The following is a 23,327-nucleotide window of genomic DNA, read 5'->3' as shown; positions in this document are numbered from 1 at the left end:
GGAAAACATGGCCATGTCATGCTAAGCAAAGACAGACATGAGTAACTCTGGCAAGCACCTAAGATAAAGCTCTTCAGAATGACTGCAGGTAATGTTATATTGATGTTACAATGAATTATTACCCATACAGACACAGAGTAAGCAGAAGCAGTGCAACCATCCTCTTCAGAGCGGCAGCTCTACATTCTCTTAAAACATTGGAAGACAAGAATAGGAAGGAATTCTTTACACAATTAAATGTGTTGGAAACCTTGCTGTGTTCTGAAAGTTTCAAAATTTTATTTAGAATGAAAGAAACACCTCAATATATCTAACGACCATCATTTTTCACAGGACACAAAGGAGTTCTCACTTTCATTGGTCTTCCCTTGTCTCCCCTGCTAAAGTACAGCTAAAAACACTAGGGACCTTGAGGCAGAACTCTGTCCTGATTTCTGTTCCCTTCACAACTGCTATTGGATGTATCTTGGTTTTTACATGAAGGCTGTTAAGACTGCTTTGTTTTTTAAAATTCCATTCAGAAAGATGAGTCAAAGTTCTGGTAGTGCTGTAGTGCTTCTGGTTGTTCCAGGGACAACAAAACTGATTACCCAGCTTTTCCTCAAGAACAGAAAACAGTGGGCAGCACATGATGAAACAGTCCTCTAAGGACTAAGAACCTTCTTGCCTCAAGTCAAAAGATGGTCACTATGACTGTATGATATTTCATAAGGTCTTGAGTAAGTATTCTCCACTAGTTATCTGATAGTTGAACAGGAAATCTAGGAAAGGGAAATTTTTCATATTACTTTTAGGACAGAGTAATGTTTGTTGAGCTCTGCCTAAAGGTTTCTCACAGGGCTTTACAAAACGCAGTGCTGTCACATGTAGAAAAACCTTTCTCCAAGAATCCGTCACAAGAAGAAAAGGTCCACTGTCGATTACCGCATGCAGCAAGTGCTGCAGCTTCAGTAACCAAGCAGAGCTTCCCTGAAGAATCTCTCCTGGGAGAGCTCCTTTCCCTGGAAAGGCTCCTCACCAGCTCTTCCCAGCAAGCACAGTACATGGGGAATATTCAGAAGGTAGTAGGTATTTGCCACTCAAGGGCCTGATGCCAGCAGAGACAGAGAAGTGACGACAGGCCATTTCCGGATGAAACGTTAGGGCTCTCCTCAAAGGCCCCAAGCAGCCTAAAACATATTTGAACCAACCCGAGAGGGTACAGGAGCAGAAGATGAACTTTTTTTTTATCCTTTGGTACTTATGCTTTTCTGTTCTACTACGTGCATGAGCAGATCCAAAGGCAGGATGGGTGAATTAACTCAGAAAAAAAGCTGTCAAAAAAAGCTGAGCAATCAGTCCTCAAAAAATTAATGATAAAAGAGTTTGAATAAAGCCAATTTGTAATGGAATGTAAGAAGGGAAGTCCCTAAAGAGAAAAAACTGTCTACCAGCTCTGCAGCAGGTTTTGCTGCCCCATGCAGTTTACCATGGCAAGAAGCCAACTTGGCAAGGCTCGTTCTTCTCCAAGGAGCCTGGCCGCCCGCCAGCCACGCTCACAGGTCTCAGTGCTGCTGCCAAGCTCGAGGGGCAATCGAAGATCCTATTTTGTGAATCCACAGATTCGGTTCTGACCGAGAATATTTGTGTTATTTTAAAATGTTGTTAAGTAAGTCAAGTTCCCTCTATTTCTAAAGCAACTGTACAGGCGAAACAGAACACTTCACCCAGCTAGAGAAAATGAGGCACAGATTGTTAATTATATGGCTATTTGCACTTTGACTGAAAGAGGAAGTAAGCTGGTTATAACTACTTTGGGCTTTACTCCTGCAACTGCATTGAAACCACATTTATGACAGCTGAAACTATGCAATTTTATACAAATGTGGGCACTTCCTGTTTTCGAAGCAAGTTCTCAGCTGCTCGCTCTTACCTCATGGTAACGTTGCTGGAAGCAGAATGTATTAAATGTGCTCAGTTTTGAACACTGGTCTTAAGATCTTATTTTACTAACTGTTTTTAAGCATGTGGATAAAATGCATATATTGGACTACTGCTGTCAAGCACCTCTATTTCTGGGACCTAACTGTACTTCTTAGGCATCAGGAAACACATATGTTTTCCACGTGTGAGTCTGAAACGCCCAGCTGTCACCCGGGGCGTGCTCAGTCCCCGGTGACATGGTCACGATCACTCTCGGATGGGGAGGCAGGTGTGGCGCGTTCCCCCAAGCAGGCAGGCTACGCTCTGAATTACGCATGCTGGCAGATCTATCTTTTTCCACTCAATACGCAGTATTTCAAGTAATTTGTAATAGCAGCTTTGTTATTTTGGACATTAGTAATTCTTCACTGTGGCAAATATATGGTCAATTTTATAGACACTTAGTATGGGGAGTAATACAGTTCTTGCAGCATGGATCAAAGAAAATCATTATTTCACTACAAGATAGTTTTGAAAATACCATTTAACAACCCTAATAAGGTGCAGTACATTTCCTGTGGCTTTTCTCTTACTTCACTTATTTGTGTTAATTAGATCTCACAAACCAAACTTCTGCAATGAGTACAATTACATAAATCAGCATTCTGCTTTTCCATTGACAGTCATTTTCCTAGGAGATTATAGCAGGAAGACTGATCACATTGTTCAACTGAAAAGCAAATGCATATCCAGTAATTCCTGATGATAAAATGTGATAATTCTTACTCACAAAAAAAGAACCCACTCATTTAATTTACAAGATTTTCAGATTTCCAGATTTAGTTTGTGACATACTGCTTGAGAATGAAATACTCCCTATAAATGCAAGATATTTATAGTCAAGATCACCAAAATCCTTAACACAGAGGAGTGTCAGAACTTCTACTAGCTTTGTTTTGCTCTCCAAGACCACAATCTCTTATTTCTGACCATTAGATCCCACCCCCTTAACTATGAGAACCTGCCAGCTTTGCAGTGCTAAGTGTGAAAAATTACAGACCTCTTAGTCTCAAACCTGAAGAATTAAATTTCAGTTTAAAAGTCCTTATGCAAAAATCCCCAATGAAGAGAAATACTAGAGCTAAAATTTCAAATTCAATTATACCTGATTTATTGATTTCTCTTTGCTTACATTTCAAACTAAACACAGCATATGGTCTAACTCATGCATTTCTTTAAAAACACTTCCCTCGGTTGCCTTTTCCTGCCTCAAGTCAAGGCGATTTCAAAGTGTCAGACAAGCCAATTTGCAACTGGAAGAGGCTGGTCCTGCCCTCCCTCTTCCAGGTCATCTTCAGCTCTGCTGTTTATCCAGCTCTGCAGTCAGCAAGTTCGAACAGTTAAAGAGCCAGCCCAGGAACCCAACCAAAAACGCGGCTATAACTGACCACTGCTTTGGCTCCCTGAACCAACGCACCCTGGAGCCGCAGCAACGCTGGCACGAGGGAGACAGGATAACGCCTCAGCAGGGAAGGTGCAGACCATGCTTCTGGAAGCCGTCAGACCAAGGTTAGCTGCAATTATGCCACATTTGTGACATCTCCACAAAACCTGGCCCCATGTTCAGCCCTTGTCCTCCGAACAAGGGAGGACACAGAAAAATCCAGTTCACACAGTGCAGTCTAAAACTGCCAGATTACCTTCAGAGCCTCAGTGAGCTACAAAATCTCAACTCCTCTTTTGACCTTCTGTTTTTGATTGAAACAGACTGTTTCTACATAGAAGCACTCAAATCCAGATCTTTGCAAACTTATCCCCAAAAGTAATGTGAGTATTTCTAATAAGGTGAAAAACACAAAACAAAAATACAGCACCTTAATTAAGGCAGCCCGGATTAGCTGTATGATACATCATGGTGGAAGAATTCTGCTGTTAAAGATCATGCAGATGTTACGATGGAGGCAAAGAAAGCCTTTCTTTAGCTACAGCACAGCTGCTGCATGCAACTTCAAAAAGACTTGGCACAGGACTTAAGCCACAAAACTTCCCCCTCGCTTCATCTCATATACGTCATCTGCAACTTCAGCGAGCTGTGCCACGGACAAAACTGACACAAGGTGGTTTGGAACATCTTACCAACAGTGGGGCAGCTTCTTGTGTTGCAAATACTCATGTGCACCTTCACAAAACTCAACTGTACATCTCCATTCCTCCTCAACCCAGCAATCCCTCAAAAGCAATGACATCCCGTGCTGCTGTCCCTCTTTATTTATACTTGCATTATCTTCTACTTTAAACACAACAGAATTACAACATAATTAACATACTAAAACTTCACAAATGGCCATAATAAGAAGGAAATAATCTGCTAAAGTAACATTTGAAAGTATTATCAACTTCTGTTCACATCCCTCATTACCTACACACTGAACTACTATGAACAGCCAGACACCCTGACCACAAAGCTGAAAAGGCCACATCTTACAATCACATTGAATGTACATGCTTAATACCAGTCTTGTATTTTCCACATGTGCATTACAAAGAATATATATATATATATATATTCAGTGTCTAAATTCAAAGTTCAGGTTTTCCCTTTAAATGTAGCAAATATTACAGCTAGTTACAAGTCATACACAAGAAGTACTTGCATTGATTTTATATATTTACTAGTAAAGCATAGAACTTAATCTGATCTGCATAATAACATTACTTGTGATATCTTTTCAGTGATTAAATTGATAAGAGAAGTATCTGAGAAACCTAAACTACTTTAAGATACATATATGTATATGAGATTAGAGCATTCCTGATAAATGGGAACAGAATCCTGCAAACGGTTTGATATCTCTCCCTTTTTCTTCTTTTACTAATTCATATGACATCAGCCTGTTAACTCTTATGGCATTCTTAGCTTCTACCATGTGAAGCCATAAACTAATTTGTCACCTACAATATTCCTCCCACAACTGTGAAGTTACAGACACAGAATAATTAGTCCAAACAAGAAAACAGCAGTAGGAGCAACTAAAATTTCATTAACATTCAAACCTTGTAAGTAAAACAGAGTAGAAAAAAACTGCAGAAACAAAGAAATACGAGTAGAAATGCACCAAAAGAGGTTTTTTAAAAAAATTATATACAATGACTTCATTACTTAGAACTTGATAAAAAGCTGGAAACCCACGACTTTAAAGAATATTAGTAATCTTGATTAGAAACAGTGAAGAAAACTCATTAAAGCAAAGGTAAAGCTTTAAATACTAGAAATATTAACCACAGTATTACTGTATTCATTATAACATAACCTTTCAAAATGACCTACTTTAATAATAGTCAAAAAATGAAAGAATAGGGGCACTAACCCCCTGACTCTACTGGTTTTATAAAACACCATTTACTTCTCTGAATTAGTAACAGACTCATGAAACTGAACCAATTTGTTCAACAGATGTTGCAGTTAACCCAAAGGAATTTTACTTTTCTATTGTAGAAATAGAGTGTGCTGAATAAAATTCCACTATTATTAGCAGTTTTCAAAACATATTAGCTCAAAACCAGCTTCCATTCCCATCCTTTCTTTCCTTCGCACAACAGAAAACACTTTCCATAATGGAATAGACGTGCCACCGAAATGAAGTAGGCATATTGATAAAACAAGTCACCTTCCTCAACCCCTGCCCCCATTTTATGGGATACGCAACAAGGGCAGAGTTTTTATTTTTTTTGGCACTCCTCTCCCCATATCAGCCGATAACCCTCCCCACGTCACCCTGCCAGCAAGCTGCCCTGCAGGCCCACAATTGCTCCCCCATCCAGTACCCTGCTTTTCTCCAGCGGGCTCTGCAAATTGTGCCATCCTTTCGTAATGTGTGCTATTACATCAGTCCAATTACAACATGATTTTCAATACTCTAAGTAAAGCAAATAATTTCATTTTTACCCTCTGCTCATAAAATACAGATTGTCATGAGGTGTCGTCTGTCGTCGTCCACCACCACCCCCCCCACTTCTGTTTATGTTTAAAGCACCATTTGCACTGCATGGCAGTAGTCAAACAAAAGTACCTCGGGTTTTCTTAGAAAGCAGCAGTTAAAAATACTGCTTGGCGCCTGCAGCATTACTGCAGCCTTTCACAGAGCCATATGTAGTAGATCCCCCATGAGCAGGCTGGAAGGGGAACGTGCATTCTTACTCTGTGTATTTAATATAATATCTAGCCATTATCAAAGCTTCATAGCTTTTACTGTCTCTCTCTCTCTCCTGCAACAGCAAGTAACAGCTTATCTGGCAAACACACTCACTATGTTTCTGGGCACCAAAGACACGCTCTTGGTTAATTCATAAAATCTGATCCAATGTTAGATATTTTGCATTCACGTTAGCTAAGTTAAAACAATATTTAGCTTAACCATGCCTCAGCCAAAACATTCTCTGTTATCTACTGATTACAACAGCATTGTAGCGAGCTATGGACATCGCACTGGGACTACACAAATCCTGAGCCTGAAGAAATGCAGATGAAATTCTGACCTCAAGCCATTCTGATAGTGGGCATTACAAACACTGCCTACTTTGTATCCGATACAATAACCAGGCACATGAGGCATGTGCCTGTGATGAATGATGAATTTACGTGTCGTTTTGGTTTTATGTACATGTATTATCCGAGTTGACAGTATGAAAAAATGCTGTACTTCTTGCACCCTAAATCATATTACATGACACAAGCATCTACAGTAAAGTAAGTTTTAGAGAAACCTAAGCTTTGCCTTTGTTTTTTTCTATGGCATGATATACACCGCAGTCATGTCATACCATTTCCACAGCACCTCTGCTTCATTCAGCATACAGAATTACCACTAATCAAAACAGTAATCTGTTTTACTCTTGGTATTTGGCATGTGGTCCTATACCTTATTTACTGCATGCTGCGCAAATTTTTTTTGGAAAATGGAACAAGTAATTTCTTTGTGAATTCAGTGGTGCAGCTGAGTGCTTCATCAACATAATGGTTAGTTCTACTGTTAATCTGTTACTCCTAACTTAGAATAACTGTGTTATTCCTAACTTCCTACCTAAAGCGGTGGCAGCTTTAAGGTCAAAATGATTCTCCAGTTCTGAAGATAACTTTGTCTCCAGTTTGGCACAACTCGGAGCTAATTTTTTCACAGCACTTAGCATTACATTGTGCTTTATATAGCACTTTCAAACCTCAACCCCCACTGCCTCACTTGCAGTTATCAGTGCTCAGCACTTTGCCACATCAGATCCAAAGATCTCAAGTAATCCGCAACAAAGCAAGACACATACAGGTTAGCGAAGGCAGGAGAAAAGACAGGACTAAGCAACTTACCTAGCATCACCTGGGAAGTTTGCAGCACAGCTGGGAAGAGAGTCCCGTTCCCCAGGGCAGCATGCAGCTGCACAGAGCATCAGCACGGCCTCCGCCTCCTGCGGTCCCCTGCCTCGCCCGCCACGTGCGTCCCGGCTTCTGCTGGAAGTGAGGCAGGGGTACGACAGAGAACAGCCTTCTCCACTGCATCAACCAGATTCATTCCCGCAGCAGGTCCATCCTGTGCATGGAATGAAGCAGGAGTTCTGTGGAAAAGAAAAAAAACACACCACGTCAGCGCGTGGTTAAACGTTGCTAATTTGTGACACTTCCTCAGGAGGGGCCAAATGAAAGAGCTTTGCAAAGACAATCTGTTTTGACGTTCCTTGACTTCAACACTGCCTCACTGCAAAAACGTTTGCATCTGCCACTTTTGGGAAAAAGAAACAGAGAAATCAGACCCTGTGTGACGCGGTCACACACGCACCTACTCAAACCAGCAATGGGGTTGAAATCTTTAATATATCATGCAGCTCTTGTGGCAAAAGAGTAAAATTGTCACAAAAGCAAGCCAATCCTACGCATGGTGACCAGCCATAGGTGGTGGTTAAACACAGTCTCAAAAAGCTTCTACTGGAATCAAAGAGTGTTCATTTATATTCAAAGATCTCTACAGAAAAGAACCTCCAAAGTAAACTCCTCTGCCTGTTTTCATCAAGACTGAACCATGTTGATTCAAGCTCTGGTCCTTCATTCCCACCTTCAGTGCCCTTGCCAAGCCTATCCTCAGCCCTGCTCTCCAAGGCTTTTCATCTCTCCTGGCTTGGTTGGCAGTGCCACACTCTCTCCTTGACTCCACCTCACCTCCCTCTGTCCTTTCTTCCTCAAAAGGATGTCATATTAACTCCCACTCTCACCTTATGTCTGTCTCCCCTGTTCACACCCTCCAGTATTTCAGGGCTGGGACCACACCAGGATGTGCCAGTGCCCTACGAGTCCACCTCTGACTCTCAGGTACTGGGGTACGAGGCAGCAATTTTGTCTCCCAGCCCAGCCTCCCCTCCCTTTCCAGGCCATACAGCTCTCACACAATCTGTGATTTCTTTAAAAGGTTGCAGTTCGGTTGGAACTGAGATTTTCACAGCACTGACAAAGGAAAAGCTGTGACTCATATGCCACTCTTCTTCCCCAGTGCCTCTCACCAGTGCTTCCCGTGCTGCCTCTAACTCCTGCTCTCTACTTCAAAAGGAAGGACATGAAAAAAAAGAAAGTTCTTTGGGGTTTTTTTAAGGAAACTCTATAATGAGAGATAACTTCTTCCACACATTCTTACAGATAGCTGAATAATTTTGTCAGGGGGAAAAAAAAAAAAAAGCTAGAGGCAACTGGCTAGCCCCAAAGGGTAATGTTTTGCAAAGTTATAAAGAGCTCCAACCAGCATCCTATACTGGGAAGCATCAGGCGGCCTTTCTTATTGCAATTCCTGGCACTCCCCTTACAGCCCTTAACAGCCCAAGTCACGCAGCTTGCTGAAACGAGAACTGCGCAAAGATTAACAACCGAGACCGGTGGTCAAACTGAGGAGCAGCGGCTGAGGGTGGACAGTGCCAGAGCAAACGCCACGCCAGACACCTTTCTCTTCACCACCAGTTTTGTTGTGTGCCTGCAAGCCACGTTCAAGCCACACCGCCAGAAAACAGCAGGCGGTCCAGCTAGCCATTTCTTCTGATGCCAGTGTTGACATCCTAGAAGTACCAATGCTTGCCTGAAACACTACAGCTGCTCAGGAAATACTTCTAGGCCACAAAAAAAATGAAGTAAAATGGGTTAGCTTCATTCCCGATGAAGGTCACACAGCTAACAGAGAGAATTTAAGCAAATCCACTTTACTTCACGTTTGCACTAAATTAGGAGCAGTTGTGTATCAGTTACCACAAGGAAGAGTAACTTCATGCAATACTGTTGCCTGTGATCATCTGCCTCTGCCTGAAGGGGAAACGACCTTCTCCTATGAAACTCTGGGAAACTTTTTCTTTCCTTTTCTTTATTTAGCACTTACCTCAGCATGAAAAACAAATGCAGCGCATTGTCTTTACATGTATAGCCAGATAATATACAGAAAGAAGAAATCGTCTCAAAACAGACAATGCTTTCTTTTAGAGCAAAATCCAATTTACGGATTTTTTTAACCGAGGTCTTAATAGCAAACAAGACAACAACTTTTCAATGGCTCTTGTAAATACTTCTGTATTTATACAAACACAATCCAGAAGAGCAGGCCAAGAAAACAGAGACAAACTGTCACATGCTCACAGAGGGATGCAAATTATAATATGGATTAAACACACTACAACATTTATTTTTCAATTAGAAATAAGAATTTTCAAGGAATGACTTGACTATTCTTGTGAGATCGTATTTAGTGTAGAGACATCTGATCTACCTAATTTTCAAAAAGCACTTATTAACTATGGCAAAAAAATATGCAACCCACGTGCATACTCCTAGCACATCCATGTTTATTACAAAAATAAACTGAAAAGCTTTAACACCAGTGTGTAAAACATAATGAGGCATTAAAAGCTCGTTTCCATTTTCAAAAATTACGAAGAAATAATTTTATTATATCTTGAATTCAATTTAAGTAATGAAACTGGCTATCCAGCATCTGTAATAGCTAGATTTCTCCTTCTTTTTAAGACCAGAATAATTATCTGATCACTAGTTACAGTTAAGATGCAAAATACAATTAGGTTGAATGAAACTTCATTCCTTCAATGTACAATAATGGAAACTACACTAAACTTCTTCCTTAAAAAAGAGAGCAGAATTTCACGCACCATTTCATTTGGCAGACTATAACATATTTGCTGTCAGCAAAGGACTTTTTTTCAATGAACTAAAAGGAGAAGAAAGTATTTCCATTCATGCAGCATTGCCCAACTGATTAGAAATATCAGGCTCTGGTAGTTGTCTCTCAACTGTAAGAAACGGCAATAGACTTAGTTCCTACAGACCACTATACAGTGTTCCTAAAAACTCATCTGAAATCCAGCAGAACTCTAAAAATGTTGGTTTTTTAACATGAACTAACCTAATTGTTTAGTCATCAAAATCAATATTTATGGGCTAAAACACTACACCAAGTAGGAAAGATTTAATGTACAACAAATCATAAAAATCTGATAATGGAAATGCTTGAAAAGGCTCTAGGACTGCATGTGTTTATATAAGATTTGTGAATATATAAACCCTCTGCTATATGCGTCAAGAAAAAGGTGAGGTTCAGTGCAGCAAACTAATCATCAGAACGACTAATCTTTAGGACAAGTGTATCCTCACAAGGACTTGAGCCAGCTGGCTGAAGTGTATTGAACATCTTACCCAACAACAAAGATTCATCCAAGACCATTAATTCATGGTAAGATTGCCTTTTTTTTCCCCCGTTGTTTTCCTTTTTCTTTTTCACCCTTTTTTTTCTTTTTTTTTTTAAAGTAGTTTGCAGCATTTCTGAAGTATGAGTTATTCCCTGAAAACCCTCAGCAGATTTTTCTTACTACTACAATTATCACAAAAGCCACACTACAATGCAAATAGCATATTTGCTGCGATCAATATAATGGCATCATTTGACGAGGGATTCTCCTCTATGTCGTAAAATTAATTCTCTTATTAAGTTTGTTTAGGAAAGCTGTTCTCTGAATCATCATAACGAACATAATTTCCTACAATATTAGAACTTTCAATCATCAAAAATCCCCAAATCATGCTTCCCTTCTTAATTTCAAGAAATATCTCAAAGAAATGTAATATCCTATATAACTAGCATCAACACAAAAACTACTTCTTGCATTGATCATCATGTATAGTGTAGTTTACTCTTTTACTTCAATCTGTTCAAATAACATGATCCAATGATCTCAGTATAAAACATTATGGTTCTTATGCAAATAAACAGGCTCTCACATTCAGGTTACTGCTCCACAATACATTGTACACAGCTGCTCACAGCTTGTCCTCACACTGAAAAGAAGATTAAAATGAAATAGCAACCTTATATGTGTATTCCATTGATTATATTGACTTAGGGCGCATTATTTAAAGAAAAATAAAATCTGAAGAAATAAAAGTTACCAATACTGACTTGCCACTGCTATGGCACAGCATCTGTAATTTTATGGCTCATCATCATATGAGAAGAAGCCCGTATCTGTCTGACACACGAAGCATCCACAACACCCACCCTCTCCTGCCAACCCCATCCCAGCATCCTTGCGAGTTCAAGGGAATTCAGCTTCAAAGGGACACTGGGTGCAAAGTGAGTCAAAGTATCACAACTGTAGGGAGATCAACTCACTTCTCCCATTGACTTTCTTAGGATCTACAGCAATTTCAAGCACCTCAGGCAATATTGTGGCTGACTAGATGTTTTAGTTGATCATTTCATAAGCGCTTATTTTAGACTAATACTTAAACTCACCTCACACTTCGTGTAGAGAGTTTTTCTTCATCTGTGAATGACAGTGCCAAAACCAGCTACAGTGCAAGCAGTAAATCTACACAGTAGTATGTTATCCATATGGTATAAACAAAAATAAATTTACTTATAGTCTGTTAAGTTTTCAAAATAATACCCTGGAATCTTAGATTTGCTAAAATTGGAAGTAACATACTTATGTGTGATTTTATTTTTTTCTTTTAATCAGTTATAAAAGTAAAACTGAGTAACAGCACACATAGAAGGGTATCTTGAATAGAAAGCTAACAGAAGGGGCTTAGATTAAATGCAAATACACCTATAGGATTCTCTGGCCACCAAACTGGGTCTTAGGACATATCTCAGCGTTAAGACAACTCCTGGCACACATTTGGCAGCACTGTAACAAAGCGAAACTTTTAAGTTATTGCCTTTCTCATTATCATGGCTTAGCACAGGAACACACCGTGACCATTTCTTTTGGTGAGCAGAAACTCGTTTTTGCTACAGCATTTTTTGACTAGTTTTAGACTAGACTTTAGTTTTCACCTAGATAAATTTCAGAAATTCAAAAATATGTTCTAAAATTCATACATTTGCCAAAGACACAAGAAATTATCCACAGAGCAGAGAATAACGAATAGGAGAACTGAGACATTTGATTGCTCCTAAACATACAAAAACACATGTCACACACAGGTTCCTTAATAAAACAATGTTCATTAAACTCTATTATACTGTTTGTGCCTAATGTGTGAGATTCTTTGAACAAAATGTCCTTTTTTACACCATCTTGCTACTTCAGTAGTGTGCTTAGCTCCACAAATTGTAGGTTTTGAGCCTGAAACCTATGATGAGACAGAGCACAGAGAGTTTTCTAACAGACACCCTGTGAACAAATGTGGTTTTGGTGCCTCAAAGTTTAACGGTTCTGATGTAATACACTGATTTCTTTTCAGCTCCCTGGGCTAGATTTGTAATACTTAATCATCTCCTTTTTGAGATCACTTATTTGAACCCACAAATCCTTCCTCTCGTGGAAATACCCCAAACACCACTACATTATTCTGGACAGAAATGTTCAAAGTGTGCTGTTACACCAGGGTGCTGAGCCAACCTAACAGCTAACTATTAATACTATTAAAAACTTCTTGTGATCCTGTTCCTTTCCTTGCATTCATCTTGTCCTTTAATAAACCTGTTCAACTCACTGATCTGGTATTGAACTTTTTTTTGGTAGAGTAATGAATTAAATCGGTTCACCAAAGGCTGAGAGAAGTTTTACAGTCAGCAAGACAGGCGGACAACATGACAACCTGGCCAAGACTGTGGAGAAGACGACAGCGAAACGGAAAAAAAGACTCCTTTCCAGAAGTCACCAGTTTTTTGCCCCTACCAGATTAGATCAATTTATCCTGCCATACCAAACCTTCTCACTCACCTGCTGATGCTTCTCCACTTTGCATACAGAGATTAACACTTCCTAGCCCAAAGACTAGAAATCAGGCATGGCTGCTGTCAGGCGAGTATATTTGTCTAAACTAGACAACTCTTCTCTGAACCACGTACATCTGCAGCCCCATGACTATTGCCATCTCCTGTCTCTCTCCTCCTGAGGCTGAAGAATCTCTAAATACCCCAACAGCAGTTTCCAAACTGTAATCCATGGCCGACAGCCATGGTAACTGGTCTACAGCTAGTATGGCAGAACTGTATCATACATCTTAATTATAAATGACTAAATTTCACACGGTTATAGCAGTAGCCAGTGAGAAAAAGTACTAACAGGGGGGAAAACCCTCAAAAACCTAGGGAAGCATCAAGTGATCAAGCCTGACTGGCATGGTCCCTTGTGCTAGGACAGAAGAAAGACCCCAGTACAGTTGATGGCCGGATCAAGCCCCATTCTTCATCCAGTGGGACGTCCCTCATCTTCAGTCAGTGCAGCTGGACACCATGAACACCACACACTTAATACACTTCAAACTGGACAGTGCAGCAGCTATGAAAGTTTTCGTAAATATTTCAGCAAAGAGGAAAAAAAACAACAGTAACTTCAATATTTTGGTTCAAATTGAGCTGCCTGGTTTCTATTATTTCTGGATTTCTTGCCAAAAAACCTTCTCCCCAGCCCCTTAAGCCAACTCATTGGCAACTCACTATGGAACCCGGATAAAGAAACAGCTTCTTTATCGCATAATCTCCCAAATGTGAAATGGTTTTAGTACATACCTCCGGTGGCAGTTATAACACAGAAAGAAAAAATATATATATATATATATATAAATCCTATTAATTTCTACTTAAAAAAGAATGTACAGCGCTTAAATACAAGTTTTAAATTAGATAATTCTACTCAATTTACTAAAACATCAGGTAGCATGTACTACACACATGTATTTATATAGATACACACATGTATGTATAAAACTATAAACCATATATAATTTCTAACACTGGTTAAAAAAACCTGCCCCAAAAATGCTCCTCAGTTCTTCTAAAAATCAAAACAGCTCCAATTTTATGACTAAATTTGATGAATCATTTTCTTTTTTGGTTCCAGGATCTTTCTGCAGACACCTCCAAAAATGAGGAAACTGCTTTTGTTCCTGCTGAATATAAACGGAATAAGTTGCATCTCTTACAAGAGAAAGAAATATTTTAATTGTTTCAAGTGTTCCTGAAGTCTAAGTAGAAGCAAAAGTAAATGGATTCCTGCTGTATCTACAGCTCAGTGCAACTTCAGTCCACAGATTTCACCAAGTTAAAGTAATGCTTCCATGCAAGATAGGGTGCAAAGCAATTCTGACTACAGATAAATTAAAGAAGGTAAAGAGAGCTTCACAATTTGCTATGACTTGTCAGTCTCGCTCATCACACCTCTTTGGAGCATCCTGAACACCCCTGTGTCACGTTTCCAGTTTCCACCCTCCTCTATTTTAGACTACTGACCCACCTCATCCACCCCTTGAGTCACACAAGCACTACTCCTCCCTTCAGCCACTTTTTTAGGAAGCTAAGGGCCTTTTATATGTTTGCTACCCGACTGGTTTCTAACCAGGCAGGCCAGTTTTACTGCTGTCTTAATGACTGCAAATGAGACAACTGAAATTTCCAGTTTTCTGAGTCGCCACTCCACCCAGGGATGTGTGGAGAGGCCGGTGCACAGGCCTGGCCATGGCCCTGCAGACTCCTGTTCTGTACCCTTGGTGTGGCTGGTACTGCTGCACACACACAGGGCATCTGAGTGTGCCAACCAATCATCTAGAGATGCCACATTGCTTGTTTTTTTAATAACTGGCCAGCTGGCATGCCCAACCCTCTGTTTTTCTCCTCTTGCTTGTCAGCAGGATAGCTAGCCTCCCATTCTTATCAATGGCCTGCAAAAGGTTTTGTAAATCATCCTTTGGGACGACCAGGGCTTCCCACCTCACATTTCTTCTGCCTCCTCTTTCATCCCACCTATCTTCCTTCCGTTCAGGAGGTAAGTCTTTCAGAGTGCCAACTTTTTGAGCAGCACTAGGAGGATGGGCAGGGAGGGAGCTGGGGATATTATGCTGGAAGGTGTTAACGGCCACCATCAAATGGTTCTTTGATCTCCAGACAATTACAGAGCTGGATCTGCTAACCAGATGCAAGGGGCTCCCCTCCTTCCTCCATTTCTGCATCCCAGACGGGCAGAAATGCCATCAACTTGAGTGCAAGGTCCTATAAACCAATTATAGGTTTATTTTGAATTTAAAAAGAAGAAAAGGAGGACTATTTTGCTTTCATAGGGGGAGGTGTCAGAAAGAGTTTGAAAAGCAACAGTTTAACCCTGAAAGAGACTCTTGTAACAACCCCTCTGCTTAAGAGCTGTCTGAAAATACTAGCTGAAGTTTAACACTTGAAGTTCTCAAAAGTTCTTATCACAACCATACATAAAAAAGATTTTTTTTCTTAAGGCTTGAAATACTGGACAAAAAGCATATGAGATTGTTTTTCTGCTTTCTACTAATTATTACTGCTTTTATTATACAAGGCAAGAAAATGACATTTTTTTCTTCCTAAACTGGCAGTGAACAGCCAATTCAGTAAGCTGTGTTTTTGTTTTCTGTGACCGGGCAGTGGAAAAATCTCTTTCATTTATTAGGTCTACAGAGACCAAAACTGGCTGGGTGTCAAACCTGCTCTGTAAAAGCCCAAATGCATTGAGCCATGTGCAGATTCCATAATCCTTTACAACCTGTTATCAGTATCAACTTCACAAAAGACAAACCTTTGGTGTCTTCCAAAGAGTGTTACTGCAACCCTTTATAAAAGGAAGCAAAAACCTGAACTGACAGTTCAACACACACACAAAACCCAAGAACCAACACCTAATGGCAGTGCCAAATTAAATTCTCATTAAAATCTAAGATCTCTTCGTTTTGTTTTGGGTTTTTTTTTTGCTAGATAAGTTTGCATAAAATATAAAACAAGATCTCCTATAATGGTGGATAAGCAAGCTGGGTAACTATTTAAATTTTAATAACTCTGATTGCTCCACTGCATGCACCTATGCTACTTGAAGTCCCAGTTTCATCACCTCACTCGTGATTGCAGAGTAGCCAGAATTTGTCACGGGACTGACAGGCACGGCCTTAAGCTGAATGGGTGCTGACCGCAACCTGAGATAGCAAAAAGAACTTTTCTTCAGAAGGATGGGGCTTTCAGGAAGGAGGAAAACTACCAGGGTGGAGTGATCGACTTGCTTTTAACTACAAGGACAGATTCCTAGATGGCCTTGATGAACTGATTAAAATGTGTTGCCTTGTGCAGGTGCATGCTATATTACATCCAGGGAAAAATATTAAACTTCAATTTTCAGTAAACACACCCAGCATCATATTCTTACATTTTCTGTAGCAGAAACTTACATTTTCTATAGCAGAAGTTTATGAATAATAGCACGCACAACACTTTTTCATCTCAGACTTTAAAACTGAAAGAATTAATTATTTTATTCAACTGAAATATTCTCACTATGCCAAGACTGCTCTGTATCTGTCTATACTGACAACATTTGCTTGAATCATCCCTTTTTTTAGCAACAGATTCTATTGTGTTCTTTAAGATAAAAGGAACTGAAAACTAATGCACGAATGTTTCGCACATTATTAAGTACTGTAAACAAATAATTATTGTGAAACATTCGGTATGCTTCACATAACCTAGAAGTCCAGTATCCTCATCCAGTATCAAGTTCGCAATGCTGCAGATCTGCATCTGATGCAAATGCAAACATTAGCAGTCTTAACAACACCTCTCCATGCCAGTTATAAATATTTATCGATACAGATAAACATGCAAACACAGATGTGATTTTCTTCCAAGTTTAATAAAACCTGCAGGGTCTCTGGGTCTCCTGAAAGTACGTGTGATTTTTATCACCACCACATAAACAGCCCTCTTTAATACTCCTCTCCTCACAATGCAGTCTGCAGATCACAGGAGCGCAGAGATTCTGAATTTTGTTTCATTTGTGCAGGAGCGCAGGGAACATTACACACCACCATTTCTCATATGGAGAAGAAGCGAATCTGTACTCCTTACACACAGATTCGCCACAATTCAAACTTCAGCCGCAATTTGCTGATAGCCTGAGGGTAAGGAGTGAAATTTTTTAGAGGTAAACAAACGCAGCACTCATGAATACAATGTAGAAACAATTTAGACCGATTGTAGGAGTAAAATGTGCAAACATAGCTCATCTGCTTGCTAGAAATCTGCTGCAAAACGTTAAAACTCTCCTAATCTTTGTCCCCCCCGCTTGAAGCAAAACAGCTTTGTGTTGTCTCTAAAAATAGGGAGGGAGCAGTGGGGGATGGATAGGAAGGGGAGCGAATAAGAGGATAAGTGGGAGTGAGAACTGATACACCATACTGGCATTAATTTAGAAAAAGACCAGTGGATTGTATTCTTAGACTATAGCTTTCCTAACAACATCAGGCACATTCTTAATTATCAAATAAAAAAGGTCATCCTGTACTTTTTATTTTGTACATGCACATGCAAAGGAAAAAAGGAAAAGTTTTGTTTCATCTCTTACCAAACCATCATTCTGCAGTCAACACTTTTAATGAAATACAGGCCAAAGGATTAGTCAGAGCAGATTCATGGAAAAACAAAGGAAATCTGTATGCAAATACAAGCCTATCATGGTAACAAAACCCAAGAACAAATCCTGCTCAACCAAGCATCTCCCAATAGGGCCCTGCAAGGCTCCCTGCAATGGTTTCCACTCACCCCAGCTCTACAGCCATTAGTAGCAACTTTAGTGCAAGTCACTGGCCCGAAGAAGGCAAATTATACGAATATCCTAACCAAAGCACTAACCAAAGTATTCTAAATGCGTGAGAACTGTAGTCCATATCTTGAAAGTTCTAAGAAGATTCTGTTGTGGTGTTCTGTTCTTTTTTTAAGGGAAGGAACAAACAGGGACCTGGCATGGAAGGCTATAGGGAAGGCTGGCACAGAGCAATTGCCCAGCTGGGATGCTGAAGAGACACTACATGAAAGCTCGGGCATTGCAAACAAGCAAAGGAAGTCGACCAGTCATGCTTGTCGCAGGAAAACTTGGCTATTGCGACAAGTCAGGGGCTGGCTGAGGGACGGGTAGGAGCACGTGGCAGCACCAACGCGGTGCTGCAGGCCTGGCCCCAGAGAGGTGGGAGCAGCAACCCAGAGCTTTCCGTGGCTTAACGTGAGGACAACCTCAGCTGGGGCTTTGCACAAGTAAACATGACTCCAGGAGTTCTTCTCAGAGGGTTATTTTTAAATACCTGACCAAACAAGCTTCCTTGGAATAGGAAAAAAGGGGAGGCAAAACTAAACTGTAATTACATATATGTTTAAATATAACATTAAAAAAACCCACAAGATATTTAAACTGACTAGAAATGTTCACTTTCATTTTAATTTTAAAGTTGGCAGTGGACACAGACCAAAAAAAGGTTATATTCTGACCAAGATGCAGCAGCTTGGAGTTTCTAAAACCAGTCTTCAAAACAGTTCAGAAGGCTGGGGGAAGGAGGGAAGAACTTGCTGAAAATCTCTTACTTGGAAAAGTAATTGGGTTTGAGTCCTTATTCAGAGATGTGCTAAAATCACTCAGAGATCGAAGAGAAAGCTCAAGTAGGAAAGGCAAGAGCATCAAGTTCACAAGGGTGTATAGGACTGTACAGAGTTCAGTTAACAGCAGCAACATCAACAAATAAGGTTGCGAGGTCTGACCCTGAGTTTTCTCACTACAACTTTCACTGCAGGAAGCATCTGCATTAATGCCAAAAAGGCACCTGTAAATCTTTATCTATTTCTGTTGCAAAATATATGCAGTGGGATGCTCAGAGAACACACAGTCACAAGCATCAAGCATTATCAAGAGAAAAGGCTGAAGCCCAGAAAGAAAACCCTTATAACCAATGGCACATTTTGGGACCACTAATACTATTTGACTGCTGGAAATCTAACAACTGTATTTTTCCAGCAGTACATGTTAATACATTTAGAATCAAATTCCATAACACTACCTAAAATTCAAAAGCAAGCAACTGCTTGAAAACGTGCTTTCAGCACTTAAGAATCGTATTTTTCTTTACAGGTAAAAGCATCTGTGTATCAATTGATCTCAAAATCAACTGTCCCCTTCTGTTTCCTTGGGATTTTTTGGCTGTCACTATCAATAATGCAAGCAAAAATTTGCAGAGCTCTGCTACAGTGCTGATTAATTATCCATTTGCTGTAGTTCTTCTGAGCAAAATCGTTTTGTCTAATAAAACTGTCTTTTTTATCGGGTGTTTTGACAATGGAACAGCAAAATTTTAATATTAAAATTACATTATATGATCTCAATTGATGACAGTGTTAGCCATTGAAAAAACGCACTTCTTCCGGTGTGCACATTACCTTTCACAGTTCCTGTAATTGCTTACTCCTTCATCTTCTATCACTTTCTAGCTTTGTACTTTTACATCATCAGAAGAAACTGATTTCTTGGTTTCAAGAAAAATATACTTGCCCCTCATCTCAGGGTGGACAACAGAGGGATACTAAGCCTTAATCTGAGTAGTACCATCCTCCTGGCAAAAAAAACACCCACACAACAACAACAACCACCACCAACCACACAAGTCCTTCTTCCTTCAAATTCACGAACAGAAGAAAAACAACAGAAAGACACAATCCCAAGCAATACTGGTTATTCTTACAGGTTTACTCATTTGAATGTTTGGATCTTCAATGCATTTTAATTTACTATGTGTACATCTGGATTTCTTGAACTGCAGAGTCTCCCTTCACATGGCAGAGCACAAAAAGTACTCTGCATTATCTGTCCCAGCCTGGTTTCCTTTCTGCTACATATGCACCAGATATTTGAGATCATCTGATAACTCACTTGTGGCTGCTCACAAGTACAGCAGCTAATGAAGATTTGGTTGTTTATTAGATGGGGGAGGAAGAGGTACATCAAGTTTTAACCAAACTCTGTGATATGGTACGGATGTTTCCTATATTGGCCATTCTTAAATGTTTATTTCAGTTCCAAAGCAGCAATTTTCTTTCTGAGCTTTTAAGATGTCTCTTAAAGTACACAACTTCAAAAAACGTGTGCACTAATCATCCACAGAGACAGAATAAACCCCTCCATTACACACACTTTTGAGTATCAGCAAGTTCTGTACTTACTTGTATTTGCAATACCCCTATGGGTCCCAGTTTTGTCCCAGGAGCTTTCATCTCGGGCAGTGCATTTTGGCTTCCCTCACCCCAAACACCTGACAAATGGCTGAAGGCAATGAACTGAGGAATGAAATACAACATTTAATACGTACGAGAGAAGATCTGGAGTTCCAACCATAAATTAACTTTCTTCAGAGTTGTTTTATCCCTTGGTATTTATAACCAGTTACCAGATAATAGGTAATTTGGCGTGAGTGCAACTGAGTATCTGCAGGAGACTAAAGCCATTAAAACCATCTGCAGACAGCAAGTGGAAGTGATTCCAGGGCTACTTCTTTCTGGTATCTGGAAGAGACACTGCTTTCTTTCCATCCACATAAAACTTTTCAGTGTTCAACAGAGTTAAGTTATAAAACCACAAGAGGAAAAAGCATGAAAAAACCCTCACAAAATCCCTTTGCACCACCCAAAACAGGTTTCACATGACAACATGAGTTACCATCGCATTCACTTTGTTTCCACGTTAATGTACCCCAAAACCACCCAAACAAATAGAGCAGAGGAACAGAAAAATCAAGCTCTTGAATTAGGACCTAACTTAGCTTGCCTGAGCAAATCAGTCTCCTCACATGGATGAATTATAATGCATTTAACCACATACATGCCTTTTTCAAATTGTGCTGACCTCTATACTTCAGTACAATATTCATTATATTCAACATTTTGTCTTTCGTTTCTTTCATTGCCCGCTGCATGACTGCACGCATCATTTATTGCACTATTCAGAACAGTCCGGTGGCAACGATTATTTTCCTGAGAAAACTTTGTCTGAAGTTCATCAGTAAGTTGACCTGCTTCACTTACAGCATCATTTGTGTGTAGGATCAGCATTATGCCTGCTTCTAGCATGAGCAACAGGCAGCATATACACATAGGTGGCTTTTATAGAAAGTTAGGCTCTTATTTTCCAGACTACTCAGGAAATATATTTATTTAAATATTCAAAGCACATCATCTCCTGACTCGAAGTACAGCTTCTCCTTGACAATCCTGAGCACTCAGCATTTTTGCAAATCAGTCCAAAGCTGAGCACATGCAAGCAAGACACCTATTTAGTGCCGACCTCCTAAAAAGCTGAGTGGCAAGCGAGCATCACACAGGAAGTGGGTGGCAGAGCCTGGGGCAGAATTCAGTTCTTTACAGTTGCCTTGGTCCAGAGACTGCATTTTTCTGACTGCAATCCTTGCCCAGTTCTATTCTCAACATCCATTTTCTTCTATCATTAAGACAGCAATCCAATAGCACCCCTACAAAGAACAGGTCCATCATATGTGCTAAATAAAACAGAAATCCAGCAGTAAAATAGTACACAGTGGCAAAGCCAAAGCCTGCGGCCTGTGACGTTACGCATATGAAGCCAAGGAACTCAACTACACTTGCACAAACAATGTGAATTTTGGCATTTCTAACTTCTGTGCCAGACTTTTGGTATGTCATTTCTTGGGTTTTGGAAAAAAGCAACAGCAACAATAACAAATTGTCATTTGGCATCATGACTGCAAGCACGATGAAGTCACGATGAGCGAATACCTCACAGTTCCAGAATAGATCTCCAGCACCTCAAGCTCACAAGGCAAGCAACAAGCCATGTTCTCACATGGGTTACTTTTACATAAATTATGAAGAGCAGAAAGACAGTAAGTCTCTAATTTTTGCTTTCATTCCTAAATAAGACTATTTTCTGAAAACATATGTTACCCCACCTCCTCTTTGGCACACACAGCATGCAGTACCACTGGATGGAACTGCCTCTCCATCTGCAGCTCGATCCAATGTGGTTCTCCCTTCCTTCACAGCCCTCAGACCCATCCGCCGTCCCCCTGTTCCATGTTCCCCACCTGGAATAAGAAACGTCAAGAAAAGAGGGCAGAGCTAGTCCATGCAGATAATGCACTTATTTTGCAAAAGAAGCTGAGCAAAGCACAAGTTTACTTGTTACAGACAACATCTCCCAATGTTTCAACTACTGATATTGAAGTATCTTAAAGCTTACACCCTGACCAAGTTTGCTTGTTTTTTTCCTGGGGACAGAAAAAAATGCATTGCAAAATGTATCTTTTCATCCAAAAAAATAACCTAAATTTTCACTCCAAAGCATACAGTCTACAGAACTGCTAAAAAAGGACACAATACAGCTTTAGCCAGTCTCATTCAAAAAAACAGCTAGAAATTTTCCACTAAAAAATACAGAACAAGTATCTATTAATTCAGCTGTAGGTAGACACCTACCACAAAAAAACTTGGTAAAGATGGAAGCAACTGAAAATCAGATTTCATATTCATGCAAAGATCTGTCAACACAAATTATAGACATTATACTAACAGTTTGGCTTAAAATATAACCTTCTCCAATCTTTGCCCCTTTTATGTGGGCTGTCAGCTTTACAGGCCACAATTTTTAATGTGACTTTTATTTTTATATAAATGCATAAATATATGCTTCTACTTGTTTACATATTTTGTATATAAATAGGTTTCTATGTCATATAAATAAAAGGTTATAGCCAAAATTATATTTAAATATTAATAGATCAGGCTTTAGAGAGATAGAATAGAGAAGATAATGTTTCTTAATTTAAGTAAATCATGTTTGAAAGAGTAAAGCATCCATTTTGTAAACAGGGGCATTTGATGAAAAACTTCTCAACTAAATGTGAAAAATATTAAAAATATACTGCAGAGGCAACTCTGGTTCTTTGGCATCGTCTTTATTGCTGAACTGTTCATTTATGGACTACTAGCACAAGTTTTAATACAAATATAATGTGTAAATTACACAGCCCCACTTCAAGATGTCTGTGAACTGAAAATGATGAACTAATTCAAGACTCGTACAAAGAACCAGATGTT

General features: G+C 39.7%; 1 protein-coding gene across 4 annotated transcripts in view; it reads right to left on the bottom strand.

Annotated features, from left to right (window-relative positions):
• Positions 1-23,327, bottom strand: part of NCOA2 (nuclear receptor coactivator 2) — a 189,739-nt gene that overhangs the window by 112,590 nt on the left and 53,822 nt on the right. For all 4 annotated transcript variants that reach the window (XM_082044207.1, XM_082044208.1, XM_082044210.1 and 1 more), the window contains exon 3: positions 7,262-7,506. The gene's annotated coding sequence lies outside the window, so the exon portion shown is untranslated. The remainder of the gene's footprint in view (positions 1-7,261; positions 7,507-23,327) is intronic.

This window comes from Streptopelia decaocto, assembly GCF_964273445.1.
Source record: "Streptopelia decaocto genome assembly, chromosome: 2".
In the NCBI taxonomy this organism is placed as follows: Eukaryota; Metazoa; Chordata; class Aves; order Columbiformes; family Columbidae; genus Streptopelia; species Streptopelia decaocto.
The sequence above is the reverse complement of the archived record's forward strand: the minus strand, read 5'-3'. Positions and strand labels throughout refer to the sequence as shown.